Genomic DNA, 17866 nt, shown 5'->3' with positions numbered 1-17866 from the left:
CGTAACCTGGACTTCTTATCATACCAAGTCTTCATCTTCTCCTGAGCAGCTCCTAAATTCTCTCTCGCCAGCTGTAAAGCAGTGGACAGCCGTTCTTTGAACTTCATCACATACTACAGCAGGTTGACGTCATCTTCCTCCGACAGCCAGCATTCCTTGAGTAGCTTAAGGGGTCCTCTTACTTCATGGCCAAACAGTAGTTCAAAGGGTGATAAGCCCAGTGATTCATTTGGAGATTCTCTTGTGGCAAATACAACGAATGGAAGACCTTTATCCCAGTCTTTCTGATGTTCCAAACAGTATTTCTTGAGCATCGATTTGAGTGTTTGATGATATCTCTCCAACGCTCCTTGGGTCTGGGGATGGTAAGTTGAAGACGTGATCTGGGTGATGCCCAACTCTTTCAGAGACTGCTTGAAAACATTTGACATGAAATTACTTCCCCGGTCTGACTGTACCTCCTTGGGCAGACCAAACTTTGTGAAGAACCCTAGCATTTCCTTAACCACGTTCTTTGCTGAGATATTTCTAAGTGGAATGGCTTCAGGATAACGAGTAGCCATATCAATCAGGGTCAACACATAAGAAAATCCTGAAGAAGTCTTAGGAAGAGGGCCCACAATATCCACCAACACACGGGTGAAAGGCGCCTCAAAAGGAGGAATGGGAACTAGAGGTGCAACCTTTTCGGTCTGATTACACTTCCCCACAACTTGACAGGTGTGACAAGACTTACAATACCAGGAAACATCCCTGAAGATACCTGGCCAGTAGAAGTGTTTCAAAATGCGTGCCACAGTCTTCCTCACTCCAAGGTGTCCTGCCAAGCTGGAATCATGAGCCACTCTAATGATATCCTGCCTACAAACACGAGGGATGACAGCTTGATGTACAACCTCCCATCCACAGTCGGCTGATGCTGTTGGGGGTCTCCACTTCCTCATAAGTAATCATGACTTTATATAATAACAAGTAGAAGCACCAGCTGACTCTTCCTCACTGCAAGCAGAGTTAGCTAGACCTTTCAACTCAGGGTCAGCAACCTGCAACTCAACCAACTCTTGACAAGACAAATTATCAACACTACGGGGTACTGCCTCAACTGGTGAGTGGTCCAAATTAGCAAGAAAAGTGTCAGCTAGGATAAAATCATCATCATCATTATCCTCTAAGTCACCAGTAACTTTAGACTTAGCCCTAGTGACAGCACATGCAGGGAACACATCAGGGACATCACAATCCTGGGTCGCAGCCACTGGCTCACTAGACAACTGAGGAGCTGGACACACTTGACTTCCACCAATATCATTTCCAAGTAAGAAAGTTACACCTGACATTGGGAGTGTCTCAACCAACCCAATCATAACGGAACCATTAACAAAACCAGACTCTAAATTCACTCTGCACAAAGGGACAGAGAAGTAATTATTCCCTATACCTTGTAGGATTACAGTTTCATCAGAGGAATTAACATTAGAGCCTAGAACACTGGTCAGCATAAGGGATTGGCAAGCACCTGTATCACGATATATTTTAACTGATTTCCTGTCATTACTGTCCAGAGGACTGACAAAACCATCAGACAGGAAATTAGCACATGAACTCTTGAGAGTGTCACCCACGTTACTGCTCAAAAGAGGAGCTCCATCATGAGAATTTAATTTACCCCTCAAAGCAGGTACAGTTAACTCAGTTAAAGAATTCTGGGAACTCTCAAGGGTGGACACTAGACCAATTGACTGAATATTTAAAGACTCCTTTTTGTTCACATCACGCTGTCTCCTGAAACATTTTTCCGTAGTATGACCAAGCTTACTACAATAAGTACATTTACGTTTCTGAAATCTAGAGGTAAAGCTGGTATTTACTTCCTGAGAAACATAATCTTTATTCTCTTTCCTGTTACCTATACTCTGAGTAGAGGCAACGTACTTACTCTCAGCTTTCTCTTTTTCTTTAGAATATCTCTTGTGAGTAAGAACATATTCATCAGCTAAAACTGCAGCATCAGACAAATTATCTATTCTTTTCTCATCAAGATATAGGCTTACATCTTTACTAATACACCTTTTGAAGTCCTCCAGCAAAATCTTCTGCTTAAATTTGTCAAAATCAGAATCCACATTCTTAGAATTTAACCACTGCTCTAACAGATCTTCTTTGATTTTTGCATACTCAACATGGGATTGCTTATCTTGCTTGTAAGTTGTCCTAAATTTTACTCTATAGGCTTCAGGAACAAGCTCATAGGCCTTAAGAATCAAGCTCATAACTACATCATAATTATCAGAATGATCCTGAGGCAAAGATGCATAAGTTACTTGAGCTTTACCGGTGAGAACAGTTTCAAGGAGTACTGGCCAATACTTTTTGGGCCAATTAAAACCTGTAGCTACCCTCTCAAATAACTGAAAATACTTTGTTAAATCAGATTCATTAAAAGGAGGGACAAGTTTAACATTTTTAGCCACATCAAAATCACCAGAGCTAGATGATCCAGTTCCACCTTGTTTCATGCGATACTCACGGTCTGCCTGAATCCTAGCAATTTCAACTTGTGCCTCAGCCTCCTTAGCTTTTGACTGAAATTCAGCCTCCTTAGCACGGGCCTCCTGCAGGGCTAGCTGTAACTTAGCTAATTCAATCTGCGTTTGCTCATTTGGAGGAGTTACATTAAACAAGCTTTCATTAATCATGTCAACAATTTGATATTTAGAATGATGAGAGCGAACAGCAATTCCCAATTGTTGAGCAACAAGCTTAAGTTCATTCTTTGTTCTGTTTTCTACATCACACACTGTTTGCACATTTGACAAAAAATCCTTGGCTTCATCAAGCGTAGTAATAGTAGACATCATGAATAAATCACAGTCACAAAATATCAAGCAATATCGTTATGATAATAGCCTGAATATCCTGATAAGAGGTCGCCAAATTTATGTTACGGAACAGAGAAAGATAATGTACACTTTAAGTGAGAATACTAAAAATCACTACTGTCCCGTAAAGTTCCAGGTTCAAAACAAAAGAGTTAGGTAAAATTACAAGTTAAAGTTTAATGCTCAAACTAACAATAAAACATTCAGGACTCATAAGGATAATGTAATGGCAAAAAACAGGTTAAATATATGGTTAACTGTAATAGCCTCTATTAACACGAAATTAGCAAGAGTAAATTGATCTAAGTCAGCCCTGATAAAATGAGAATACCCTGGATAATGCTCAGTTAATGCAAGATAAATTATTACAGATACAAAATATTATTAATAATTGGCTGACATAAAACCTTACATTAATCACAAAAACCCCACTAGGCCTAAGAATTAACACCGTATGCTACACAGTACAAGAAAAAATGCAATAACAGTTACACTCAAATTACACAGCTGCTAGATGGCTGGAGACTTCCTGAGCACTCACAATAATAACAACTGTACAGGGGAGGACAGAGATGTGAGCAAAATGAGGAGTAGATCTAAGTGGTAATAATGTAGAGACTGAGCTCATTAAATAGGGGCCAGCAGAGCTTGATACAACTTGTAAGAAGGACGCGCAAATGAAGCCAGAGGGGATAAAGAGTTGACACTTCTGCTCTGAACAACAGAAAGAACGACTTACTCTACTATAAGGGAGGACGGGGGGAGTGAGGTTGAACACGCTCGTGATCAAACATGCAGCATACTGTACGTTAGAATTACACAAAGGATGATGAAATCATAGGCTATGTAACAGCGGTGACTGCAGTGGTGATTGCGTTGACGGCTGCGGGAGGCCATGTCGACACACACGCACGCTCTATGGCTGCTCGGCAATTACTAAATAGCAAAGATTTAAAAAAATTAATCATCGAATTGAAGAGGATATTTAGGATCTGAATAAACATTAAATAGAACGAATGTGTCCAACAGAATCTAAGTGACCCTGAACTGACTACCTGAGCATTATCCTTTAGTATTAATGGTTAGAATCAGTTTCCATCAATGCTTTTTACAATCTGACTTTCCACCACAAGTAGAATAAAATCGTCTGGCAACAGGAAGACGTGTCTTCACTCAGTGCACTCCCCCAGGTTCTTTCCTAGTGAAAGTCGTGATGGGAAAGCCAAAGATGTTTTTTCTTTTTTATACGAGGAAGAAGGAACCAAAAGCTACGAGCCTGCAAACAGTTCCTTCCAAGGAAAACAACAAAAACAGTACAAAAGAGAGCCAAATTCAAGATCCATTCATTTCGAGATGCCTGGACACACTGCGTTTAAAAGCCTGGAGATCATAGGAAGTGAACAGAGGGAGACAGTTCCAGAGTTGACCTGTTGCATGAATGAAGGACTAGGAGTATGGTTAACTCTTGAATTAGAGAGTTGGACGGAAAAGAGATGAGAGTTTGTTGCTAGACGGGTGCAGGGGATGCAAGCAGACAGCTCAGAGGAGCAGTGCCCATTGAAGTAGCGATAGAAAAGAGATAAAGAGGCAACAGTGCGGTGAAGAGGCAGAGGTTGAAGGAAGCCAGTAAGTGGAGGAGAGTTAGTGAGACGAAAAGCCTTTGATTTCACCCTAATGAGAAGAGCTGTATGTGGGGAGCATCCCCACGCATTTGAGTTATACTCTACAGAGGGGCGAATAAAACCCGTGTCAACAACTGTGCAGGGGTAAAGAAGATATGAAGTCGGCTTAGCACACCTAATCTCTTGGAAACAGATTTTACTAGAGATGCTATATAATCTTTCCAGAATAAGTCCCGACTGAATGAAATCCCAAGCATGTTCAAGGATGATGCAGGATTGAGCTGGATGTTATTAAACACTAGAGGTACTCCTGTGAAGGATTTTGTTGGGTTGATAGATATAAAAATTGAGTCTTTAATGCATTAATAACATCATTACCTTTACCCTAGTCATATATATGAGCCAAGTTAGACATTAGGTGTGCCATAGCCTCAATCTGTTGATGCAACTTCTGAGATCGACGTTGTGGGAACCGGATGGAAAGTTGAGTGGATTGGGTTAGATGTACAGCTTAGAAGGTCATTGATGAATAAAAGGAAGAGAGTTGGTGATAGGACAGAGCCCTGAGGAACACCACTGTTGATAGATCTAGGAGAAGAATGAAGGCCGTCTACAACAGCGGCTATAGAACGACCAGAAAGGAAGCTATAGATGAAGGCATAGATAGGATAGAAACCGTAAGAGGGCAGTTTGGAAATTAAGATTTATGCCAGACTCGATCGAAATCCTTTAAGATGTCAACTTCAATGGCAAAGATTTCGTCAAAGTCCCGAAAGGAGGATGACCAGGAGTCTGAAAGGTAGGTGAGAAGATCGCCAGTGGAGCGTCTCTGACGGAACCCATACTGACGATCAGAAAGAAGGTTGTGATAGGAAAGATGCTTTAAAATTTTTCTGTCAAGAATAGACTCAAAAACTTTTGAGACACAGGATGTTAAAGCAATTGGGCGATAGTTAGAGGTTGGGAATGGTCACCCGTCTCTGGGACTGCCTGAATGAGAGCAAACTTCCAACAAGAAGGGATGGTACAAGTTGAAAGACAAAGGAGATAGAGTTAGCTAGGCAGGGTGTAAGCACAGAAGCACAGTTCTTGAGGAGAACAGGAGGGAGTCCATCAGGCCCGTATGCCTGGTTAGTATTGAGGCCAGTGATGGTAGAAAATACATCAGCTGAAGAAATTTTAATGTCAGCCATGAGGAAGTCAAAGGGAGGAAGTGATGGACGAACAGCACCGGAATCATCTAAGGTGGAATTAGAGGAGAAAGTCTGAGTGAAGAGATCTGTTTTATCAGTAGAAGAAATGGTTACAGAACCATCAGAGTAGAAAAGAGGAGGGAAGGGTGATGAGGTAAAGATGTTAGAAAGGTTTTTGGCAAGGTGCCAGAAGGAGCAAGAAGCATTCGAGTTGGAGAGTTGAGAGCATTATTCTTTAGCAGAGCGAAGAACAGACTTGGCATGATTTCGGGCAGAAACATAAAACAGATGTGATTCAGGGATGGGTTGGCTCTGGTGCTTATTATAGACAATCTTCTTGTTGCAGACAGCATTAGGACAAGCGTGATTAAATCAAGGCTTTCTTGCATTAGTCAAAGGATATGAGAACGGAATGTATGCTTCCATGCCCGAGAGAACAACCTCTGTAATGCGTAAGGCACACTCAAATGGCTCCCGGCCATGGAAGCAATATTCTTTCAGGGGAAAACCAAAGAAGTACCGCCTGAGGGCCTCCCAATCCGCAGCTGCAAAGTGCCACAGTCATTGTTTCTTTGGAGGGTCCACAGGCTGTATTGGAGCAATAGGACAGGTTAAGGTAATAAGATTGTGATCAGAGGAGTCCAATAGAAAGGAAAGACTAACAGTGTAAGCAGAAGGGTTAGTTGTAAGGAAGTGGTCAGGTATGTTGGAGCTCTCTCCAAGGCGGTCAGGGATATGGGTAGAGTGCTGTACAAGCTGCTGTAGGTCATTAAGGATAGAAAAGATATAGGCTTGTTCACCAGGAGGATCAGTGAATGGAAAGGAGAGCCAAAGGTGGTGGTGAACACTGAAATCTCCTAGAATGGAGATTTCAGAGAAAGGAGAAATGAACAGAAAATGTTCCATCACAGAAGTAAGATAGTCGAAGAAATTTTGATAGCAGAATTTGTGGATAGGTAAACAGAGCAGAGGTATTTAGTCAGAGAATGACAGGAGAGCCGAAACCAAAGAGTACAGAATTGAGAAGAGTCAAGTTCAGGAACACGAGAGCAAGATAAGTCGTTGCGTACAAATACTGTACACAACAGCCACCTTTGGCTTTGAAATAAGGATAGAGAAAGTAGGAGGATACAGAAAAGGGTTTGCTGTCAGTTGCCTGAGACAGCTAAGTCTCGGTTAAGAAGAGAAGGTAAGGTTTAGAGGAGAAGAGGTGGTGTTCGACAGAGAGAAAGTTGGAGGAAAGGCCAAAACAAATAAAAAAATGATCTTGTGGTGCAATGTGCAGAAGAAATAGCGGAAGGGTTATTAACAAAGTCTCCAAGTACGAAACTGAGTGTAATCTGGCAGGCTGGGACAGCAGGATTGGTCGAGTTTTATGTTCTCAAAATGTTGCCGGAACACCCTATCTTGAACAAATGCAGTGTCAGCTGTTGGACTATCAGTGGGTGTCTGACCTAGGTTTCCTAGAAAATACTGTAATTAGAAGTAAGAATGTTGTTACACGTATTCGTATTGTTCGGTGTTCGGTTGTGGAACAGTGTATCTGAACATTTGTGGCAGCTTCTCTAAACTAGAGTAAAAATGTACATGGTGAGAGAAAAATATAAATGATGTGGTATATGGTGTATCATAGTCTGTGACTGTGTTGTGTCCTACACTACCTCAGTAATCAACTAATCATTTACCTGTTTCACGTTCATGGTTAAGGAGCACCATATCTGACTGCTAATTATAGGGATAAGTAGTGTGAGAACAATAGAGACGGGGAGTGCAAAGACAGGTCCAAGGAGATTCTCTAACATTAAAGTTAGGACAATGTGAAACTGTGTATTCCTTTCTGTCCCAGTTCCCTCCCGGACTACAAGGAAAACTGTCCAACACATTGAGGTTCCAAAACAAAGATACCTATTTACTTTACTGTTACTAACTTTGTACAAGATGGTTACATTACTTTGGCAACACCAGTGGAAATAAGTCACGCAATACCAGAGATTTGACTCAATTACATGCAATTAAAAACACATTAAAAGTAATATAATAATTCACTTCTGAGTCACTATAGGGATTCACTGAGACTAAATGGAGAGGTGAGAGTGTGAGAGAGTGGATGTATGAATGGGGTATATGTGCGGTAGTTCGTGATAATGGGAGGGCAAAAAAGGGTGTAAGTACTGTTGTGTGCAAGAGATGGAAGGAGGATACAAACGAGTGTGGATCAGTTGGTTCAAGGATTGTGTGGGTAAGATTGCAAGTTGGAATCCAAACGTGGGCAATTCTGTGTGTATATGCCCCAACGGAAGACCGTGGACCCAGATTGAAAGAAGAGTTCAGGGCAAATGTGGAAGCATGCATGGAAAAGTCTGAGACTAATGAGAGAGTGTTTTTCATTGGGGATATGAATGGAAAAGTAGGGAATGTGAAGGTGGATGGAATAGTTGATGAGTGGGGTGTGCCTGCAGAAATGGATGAGAATGGCAGTGTTCTAGTGGACATTTGTGCAGGGAGGGGGCTGATCATAGCCAATACCCTCTTTAGGCACAAAATGATCCACATGTAGGCTATATGTGACGAGAGATGTGAAGGGTGGGCAGTGAACTGAATGAATGGAAGGCTATGACTAACTATGTGTGTGTGGATGAGAAGATGAGAAGGTATGTTATGGATGCAAGGGCATACAGAAGTTGGGTGAGTAAGCTTTCAGACCACCACTTGGTGGTGGTGAAAGTCAAGGTACAAATGAGATGGATGACAAGGAAAGGACAAGAGGAAGCGGTCCATATAAGGAGGATAGAAAGGTTGCAAGAGGGTGGAAAAAGGCAGAATGTAAGTGAGAAGTGGAAAAGCGATTGGGTAAATATGATTTGGAGCAGATGGGGGAGGTGGAAGGTGTGTGCAAGATATTCATAGAAGAAATCTGTGCAGCATGTGAGGTGGTGTGTGGGGTGAAGAGAAGACGAAAGGGGGTGCAAGGAACAGCATGGTGGAATGAAGAGGTGAAACAAGCTGTGGCACAAAAGAAGAACACATACAGTGAGTGGATGGGAAGCAGTGACATGGAGGAATCTGAGAGACAAAAGAGAGATTTATATGTAAAATGGAAGAGAGAAGTAAAAAGATTAGTAAGAGAGAGTAAGAAGAGAGTGGATGAGGAATTTTGAAGAAATTTTTAAAGTGAAGGAAATGTAAGGAAATGTTCTTAAACGAGGTAAAGAAAGTTAAACAGGGTGATAAAGAAGTGAGTAGGGGAGTGAAAAATAAAAAAATGTAGATTGATAGTGGAAAGGGGAGAAGAAGGGAGCAGATGGAGAGAATACATCAAGGAATTGATAAATATAGAGAATGAAAGTAATGCGAGTATAAATGTAGAACTACATATTATATAGATAGATAGATAAATAGATAGATAGAAGCAGGGAGTCAGATGATGAGAGGTGTTGTGTCTGCGAGAATCGAGCAATGCTAAACATGCTTACACTGAGGAAAGCTGACGACAGCGGCCAGTAAGGAGATGATGCAATTAGCTGTCAGCAGTCCTCTCGTGAACAAAGACCTAGTCCATCCACGAGGAACACACGTGACACACCCCTGCTACACCAGAATTTAGGAAAGAGAGCTCAGACGGAGATTAGCCACAGAAGAGGCAAGAGAGAAGTAGACAGGCCTCAGAGGAGACAGGTGACGGGAGAAGGGCTTGGCAATTTGAGAGAGAGAGACAGATAGCGAGACAGGGAGGTAGCTACCCGGGACTTATACTCGTCCGTGTGAGAGACTTGTTAATATTTCCAAGACAAATAAAAATAGTCCCATACTATTCTTTACCTCTCCTGTCACTACATGACACGTTTCAGCCTACTGATACGGTCCCTTGTGAAATGGCTATCATCAGCAATAACAATATTCATCATCATTGCAACTTCACTTTTGCCCCAGATAAACTTGTACACCATCAACGCATTGGACACTCACAGTTTTTTTATTTCCCTCATAACACATCAGTTTACATAGTCTGTCCAGATATACCACCATCTCATACATCAGCCTCAGGATTATACATAGCACCAGACTACTGTGCGGTATTTACACCAGCCATGTCTACTTTATCCACCATCAATCACTACGCCATTATCAACCATACACACAAACATTTCCACCCACTGCCTAATATGAACTTAAACATGAGCACAAGTATTAAGCTGACTTCACCTAAGTTTGAAACTATGCAGCTGATCAATGAAACAATGAAGCCCTGGGAAGATTTGAGTTTGAGTATGTTCAACCCATATTATGTGTATAGCCCAGCACCTACTGTCTTTATAATCGTCTGCATTGTAGTTGCAGTACTGCTGTTCGCAATGCACAGAATGCATGCAAGAATTGCTAATTTGGAGTCATTATTTAGTGGGGGGAGAGTTAACATCACAGTTAACCACCCTGAATGAAGTGTATATATTTTGTATATAGTATATATATATATATATATATATATACAAAGAAAAATGACCCATATATGGCAGACCAGTACCATTATCTTTAAATGAAATATTAATAACTCTTACAATAATCTTAATTTTAAACTATTTTTATTCTTGCATGTATGCATTTCACTATAATAGCCCAAGTACATACTGTATTACAGTTAAATAATTTACTTTAATGCATTTATTCAAATATGTATACAACTTATTTAAAATGTAATATTACTGAATAATCACTATTTACTATGAATAATATATGTATACAATATTCATACAATTATGTTACTTTACAATATTGTATATTTCACTTAATTAGCCTATAAGTTCATTATAATGTGTATGTAGTATGTATTAATATGTTAGGACTATTAAATGTCGATGGTACGCCATTTTTGCGCGGCCGAGCAGTATGTAGAACTACAAATTATATAGATAGATAGATAAATAGATTGATAGAAGCAGGGAGTCAGATGATGAGAGGTGTTGTGTCTGCGAGAATCGAGCAATGCTAAACATGCTTACACTGAGGAAAGCTGACGACAGCGGCCAGTAAGGAGATGATGCAGTTAGCTGTCAGCAGTCCTCTCGTGAACAAAGACCTAGTCCATCCACGAGGAACACACGTGACACACCCCTGCTACACCAGAATTTAGGAAAGAGAGCTCAGACGGAGATTAGCCACAGAAGAGGCAAGAGAGAAGTAGACAGGCCTCAGAGGAGACAGGTGACGGGAGAAGGGCTTGGCAATTTGAGAGAGAGAGGCAGATAGCGAGACAGGGAGGTAGCTACCCGGGACTTATACTTCGTTCCGTGTGAGAGACTTGTTAATATTTCCAAGACAAATAAAAATAGTCCCATACTATTCTTTACCTCTCCTGTCACTACATGACATAAGTGGCTGGGGAATAACTGGGAGCAGGGGGGAGGTAAGATGAGAAGTAAGAGATCAGTAGGATGGAGGTAGTGAAAGCATTGAAGAAAGTGAAAATGGGGATAGTCCTAGGAATTAATGGAGTGTGTGGTGAAATGCAGAAGCATTGGGGATTTGGAGAAAGCATATGATAGGGTGGATAGACAAGGATTGTGGAAAGTGTTAAGAATATATGGAGTAGATGGGAAGTTGTTGAATGCTGTGAAGAGTACGAGTATGTACGATGGTGCGAAGGCTGCAGTGCGTGTGGATGGTGAACTAAGTGAATTTTTCTCTTTGAAAGTTGGGTTGAAACAGGGATGTGTCATGTCTCCATGGTTGTTCAATCTGTACATGGATGGGGTAATAAAAGAGGTACAAGGTAGGGTAGTGGATGTTGGAGTGGCCCTGGTGAGAGAGGATAGTGTTTGGAAACTCCCTGTACTGTTGTTTGCAGATGATACTGTGTTGTTGAGTGAAGACGAAGGGGAGCTGCAAGGCTTGGTGGATGAGTTTGAGAGAGTGTGTAAGAAACGGAATCTAAAGGTGAATGTAGGGAACAGTAAAGTGATGGTCTTTGAGAGAGGTGAAGTTAGTGAATGTACAGCGAGGTTGGATGGTGAGGAATTGGAAAATGTGAGTACGTTTAAGTACTTGGGTAGTGTGATGAGTAAGGATGGAGGTTTGGAGGGTGAAGTGCTTGAAAGGGTACAGCAGGGAAGAAAGGTTGCTGGTTCTTTGAAAGCAGTGATAAGAAACAGGGAAGTGAGCATGGAAGTGAAAAAGTTACTACATGACAGTATTGTGATACCAACTCTAACGTACGGAAGTGAAGCTTGGACATTGTTGGAAGGACGCAAGCCAAGAGTGAGAGCAGTGGAAATGAGTTATTTAAGAGGAGCCTGTGGAGTCACGTGGAGAGACAGGCTGACGAATGAAGATATAAAGGAGTGTTGTGGTGTTGATGTGGATGTGATAGGAAGCGTTATGAGGAACACAGTGAGGTGGTTTGGCCATGTGGAGAGGATGGAGGGTGAAAGACTGACGAAGAGAGTGTATGTGAGTGAGGTGGAGGGGGGAAGAGGGAGGGGGAGGCCGAGGATGAGATGGAGGGATGGGCTGGAGAGGTATATGAGAAAGGGGGCTGTGAGTTGAGAGCAGGGCAGTGAAATGGCGGGGGACAGGGCGACTTGGAGGCGATTTGTTTGTGGCCACCCCAAACGGGATTGAGGCGTCTGGCAATAGATAGATAGATAGATTGGGGAGAGATAGTAGTAGAATGGATATGGAAGATATGGAGATTGGTCTGGGAGAAAGGTAGAGTCCCGGAGGATTTGAAGTCAAGTATAATTCTTCCAGTGTACAAAGGAAAATGGGAAAAAGAAATGTGTGCGCATTTTGACATTTAGTGTAACAGGAAAAGTATATGGTAGGATACATATTGACAGGGTTAAGGAAATAACAGAGGAATTAGTTGGAGAAGAACAGGAGAGTTTTAGGAAGGGAAGAGGTTGTGTAGATCATATATTCATCCTTAGGTCTTTAGTGGAAAAGTTTCCAAAGATGGGAGAGAAGTTGAATGCAGCCTTCATGGATTTGAAGAAAGCATATGACAGAGTGGATAGACAATGATTGTGGAAAGTTTTAAGAATATGGAGTAAATGGGAAGCTGTTGAATGCTGTGAAGGGTATGTATGAGGGTGCTAATGCTGCACTGTATGTGAATGGTGAACTGAGTGAATTTTTCTATCTGAATGTTGGAATGACACAGGGATGTGTAATGTCTCCATGGTTGTTCAATCTGTATACAGATGGGGTGATAAAAGAGATACAAGGATGGGTAGAAGATGTTGGAGCGGCCCTAATGAGAGAAGGCAGCGTTTGGAACTTCCTATTCTGTTGTTTGCAGGTGATACAGTATTGTTAAGTGAAGACGAAGGGGAACTGGAAGTGTATGAGTCTAGGAGAGTGTGTAAGAAACGGAATCTAAAGTTGAATGAAGAGAAGAGTAAAGTTATTGTCTTCGAGAGAAATGAGGTTATTGAATGTACAGTGAAGTTGGATGATGAGGAAATGGAAATGTGATTGCATTTAAGTAATTGGGTTGTGTGATGAGTAAGGATGGAAGTTTGGAGGATGAAGTGCTTGAAAGGGTACAACAGGGAAGAAATGTTGCTGGTTATCTGAAAGTAGTGATAAAAAATATGGAAGTGAGCACGGAAGTAAAAAGTCGCTGCATGACAGTATTGTGATACCATCTCTAACGCATGGAAGCGAAGCTTAGACCTTGTTGAAAAGACAAATTAAGAGTGAGTGCAGTGGAAATGAGTTACTTGAGAGAACTATGTGGAGCCACATGGATAGACAGACTGTCAAGTGATGAAGTGAGGGAACATTGTGGTTTGGATGTGGATACGATTGCAAGCGATAGGAGAAATACATATAGGTGGTTTGGCCATTTGGAGAGGATGAAGAGCGTGAAACTAACGAGGAGAGTGTATGTGAGTGAGGTAAAGGGCAGGAAAGGAGGAGGGAGGCTAAGGATGAGATGGAGGGAAGGAGTGGAGAGAGGGGTGTGAGTTTAGGGGAGGTCAGCGAAATGGCAGGGGACAGGGCACCATGGAGGCGATTGACGCGTCTGGCAATAGATAGATAGATAGATTGATGTTTACTTGAATGCTTGCTTACTACATGAATAACCACTATAATAATCTGCACGACCAAAGATTAGTATTAATTATTGCTGGATTTTGAGCAGAAGCTAATTGGCATTTTTAATTGACGCTCAGGCATGTGAAATTCTCTTCTCTTGTACACTCACAACCTCACCTAATTTTCACTAGCTTCTACTCACGAATATCCTGCAGCCCACGGTTGTGTGACTGTCTGCTTTTTACGTCGTCAGTAACCCATTCATCCCTGTTTAGCCATCCAACCCTTTCATATTCAGGGACCCTACCTCACCCTTCAATATGACCTAGTATCACTCCAACTACAGTAACAGTACCATTGCCCCACTTCACCCCATCCAACCCTGTCGTACTTAACCCCACCTCAGCCGTCAGTGTTACCTCATCAACTCGCCAGTATCCCAAGCCACCCCATCCAACCACATAATACTTTGGTACCTTAACTCATGGCATTTTTACCACAAACAGCCCTGATTAATCCCCGCCATTACTCCACTTCAGCCTAACAAACCCTCTCATACCCTACCCTACCCATACCATCCACACCAACCTGCTCACCGTACCCTACACATGCCATCCACAGCAGCCTCCTCACCCTAACCTACACATGCCACCCACACCAGCCTCCTCACCCTACCTTACATATACCATCCACATCAGCCTCCTCACCCTACCTCACACATATCATCCACACCAGCCTGCTCACCCTACCCTACACATGCCATCCACACCAGTCTGCTCACCCTACCCTACACATGACATCCACACCAGTCCCCTCCCCCTACCCTACACATGCCATCTACACCAGTCTCCTCACCCTACCCTACACATACTATCCACACCAGCCTCCGCACCCTACCCTACACATAACATCCACACCAGCCTCCTCACTCAACCCTACACATACCATCCTCACTAGCCTCCTCACCCAAACTTACACATACCATCCACACCTGCCTCCTCACCCTACCCTACAGTGCTGAACTTTTAGGTATTTCCAAGCTAATTACTAAGGTGAAATGACTATACTTAAATGAGAACAATAATTTTCGTACTAATATTACAGAGAAATAATTTAGCTGCCCTTTGACCACTCTAACCTCTATTCTTTAGAGCTATACTGCATAGATAAGAACTTACCAGCGTTATTTCCTGATTACACAAAAATTTCTGTATGAGAATGGTGTACAAGATTGCATATTATTAGTCTATAGGGTGACACGATACTGGCTGGGCTGTTTTGCATATGTTCTCATACCTCACAGGTTTCATGTTTATTTCGCTTCAAAACATTATTCATATAGGTCTAATACTATTGAAATACCTTTGTAGGGGTTTAGAAGTCAATGTACTAATCCATAATGGGTCTAGAGGAAGAGAAAGCTCCAGGTTGGAGGACGGATTGTCACTCCTCAGACAAACAAAAACAGAGAGCCTTTATCCCCTCAGGGAAGCGCGGCGCGCGAGCCTTTCCCCTCGAGGGACTTTTATGATAAACTTGCAGAACCGCCTGTTATTTTTCTTTTTCGGGAATGTGGATAAATGTCATAAATTATTGAGGAACACACTGATATATTTTGGCCTCAAGTGTCATCGTCCAACTGAAGAAAATAAATACCTAGACGATGTACAGAATACGTAACATCATGGTGCAAATATATCAAGATACGGGATATTATGGTGTAAAGAGCAAAAAACATTACAGACTTTCCTTGTCTACCAGTACACCGCAACAGAAAAAAACTCGTAAACATACTGAAGGAGGTTGGTGTCTGTCTTGTGACGTGAGGGAAAACATCTCGTATACATATAAAAGGTTGTTCGATGAGTAAGTGTTTGTCTTGTAACGTGAGGGAAACCATCTCGTATACATTTAAAACGTGGTTGGATGAGAGAGTTTTTGTCTTGTAAAGTAAGATTAAACAACAAACTAAACTAAACGTGGATGGCTGAGTGACTGTCTTATTCTGTGAGATCAAATAGCTCCGGCCACCTGCGCAAGGCAACAAGTGTTTATTCTTCTTGACGTCTCAGCTCGCTGCCCCGTCTCCTACAGTCTATTTGTTCTTTGTGAGAGGCAACCATCTCTGAGGCACACGCGCCCAAAGAGTTCGTATAACATTTAGTTTGGTGGTTACATTTGTGTCAAGGAACATTGTGTAGAAAATGCCATTGGTGGACACAGTGCTTTGTGCATGTAGCACGGACAACCAGATCTCATACCTAAGACTGTACTCTTTAATCTGCAGTGAACACCCACCTCGCACCACAAATTTCTTGGAGCTATATATTAAGTACAAAGTGCAGAGAGCCACTGAGTAATTGCTCTGTACAACTAGGATATGAAGCACAAGTGATCACATCAATCATTAGTATTTAAGACACTGGCTACAGAATATTACTGTCCCAAATTTACCTCTGTAGCGCGCGCACACACACACACACACACACACACACACACACACACACACACACACACACACACACACACACAGCCATTCAAAACTTCCAAACAACTTTCTTCACACACCTCACAGAGGATTCATCCCACAGAAACTGTCTTTTCCTGAGAGACGAGTACATCCAGCTATGAACAATGTGGTCATTATCCCTTCTGCATTGGTAACAACAAAATATGCCTCACAAACTTTCCACTGTGCAACTCCTTACAACATTATTTATTAATGTCATGCACCTTACATTCACAACATACACAAACCTTCAAAATAATCTCAACAGCAGATAGTGTGCCAGGGTTTTCTACAGGCCATGGGTTTCATGTTTACGTGCAGTCCACGGGGTTTGTGTTTTCGTGCAGTCCAGGGGGTTTGTTTTCGCAGTCTAGGGGGTTTATGTCCAGATGAGCCAGGGAACACTGTACAGATGAATATAATAAAAATAATCATTTATTTATTTATCTTTTTTAGTATGTTGTTAGTATACGTCAACACAAAAGTCTGCAGTTACACACGGTCACTTATATGTAACAGTCACTCACATCAAACAGTGCTACTCTAACAGAACTACACATCGGTAAGTATTACGTTTCAGTTCATTCACTATCATTGTAGGACTGTATATGGATGCACGTCTGGTTTCCATATTATCGTTATATAAATCATTACATACTTGATATATGTCTCATTGTATAATCACTGCAGCACGGCAGCGGAAAAAAAAAAAAAAAAAGCTTGTGACGGCCATAATTTTTAATCCGTCATCGCGTCACACAGCAGCCGAGTCTGTGACGAATGTGAACTGTGTGCAGAAAAAAAAAAAAAAAATAGCAGCTGATATCCAAATGTTGCAGTGGTTAACATTCCCATGAAACTGATAAAAAGCAGAATATATATTAGTCAGATGGGGTGGCTGGGGTTTATTGCTCACGTAATGCCACTAAGGGATGAGTGAGGCTGGTCACTCTCATTTTAAATGTCAGGACCAACTTGCCTAGTCCTGGGCTCCTACGCTCCTCATGGGGCAACAACACAGGATAGGATGATGGATGGATGGATGGATGGATTAAATTATCCTATCTCTGAACGCTTTACCAGTAAAGTTAATTTAATCTTCAACTCTTAGGTGTTAATCGTAAATTAATTGGTCCATTCCTGAATAACCACAATGGCAGAAGCATAACTGTCGCTGCAACCAATCATAAATAGGACATAAAATGCTTAAAATCCTGTTCAGTCACACGTACGAACCGCAGGTCCGTAGAAAAGGTGTGACACAGCTGGTGTTATTTTGATCACTTACAATCACGTCCCACAACACTTGGCTTTAGATCAGAGACTGCACAAACTCTGGCAAGTGAAGAAACATCATCTCATTAGGCATGCAATTTCTGCGATAAAACCTGGACACGCCAATACAACTTTGATTAGTATTAGTCACAGTGGAGAACTTTTAGTTATGTTGTTTGTTCACGTTTCTCTATGCCTGTGTATTCACAAAACAAATATATTGTTTCCTTACTTTCACAAAATAAATGAATTTGTCATCAGCAGTAGTGAAGGATGATGTCACCAGTGGTGTGGCTGTGAGCGAGGTGTCCTCAGAGGTCAGTTGCCAGTCCCCAGCATCCGGCCAGTAGC

This window comes from Coenobita brevimanus, chromosome 104, assembly GCF_032717465.1.
Source record: "Coenobita brevimanus isolate Jiangsu-jjx chromosome 104, ASM3271746v2, whole genome shotgun sequence".
In the NCBI taxonomy this organism is placed as follows: domain Eukaryota; kingdom Metazoa; phylum Arthropoda; class Malacostraca; order Decapoda; family Coenobitidae; genus Coenobita; species Coenobita brevimanus.
Note: the sequence above shows the minus strand (reverse complement) of the source record.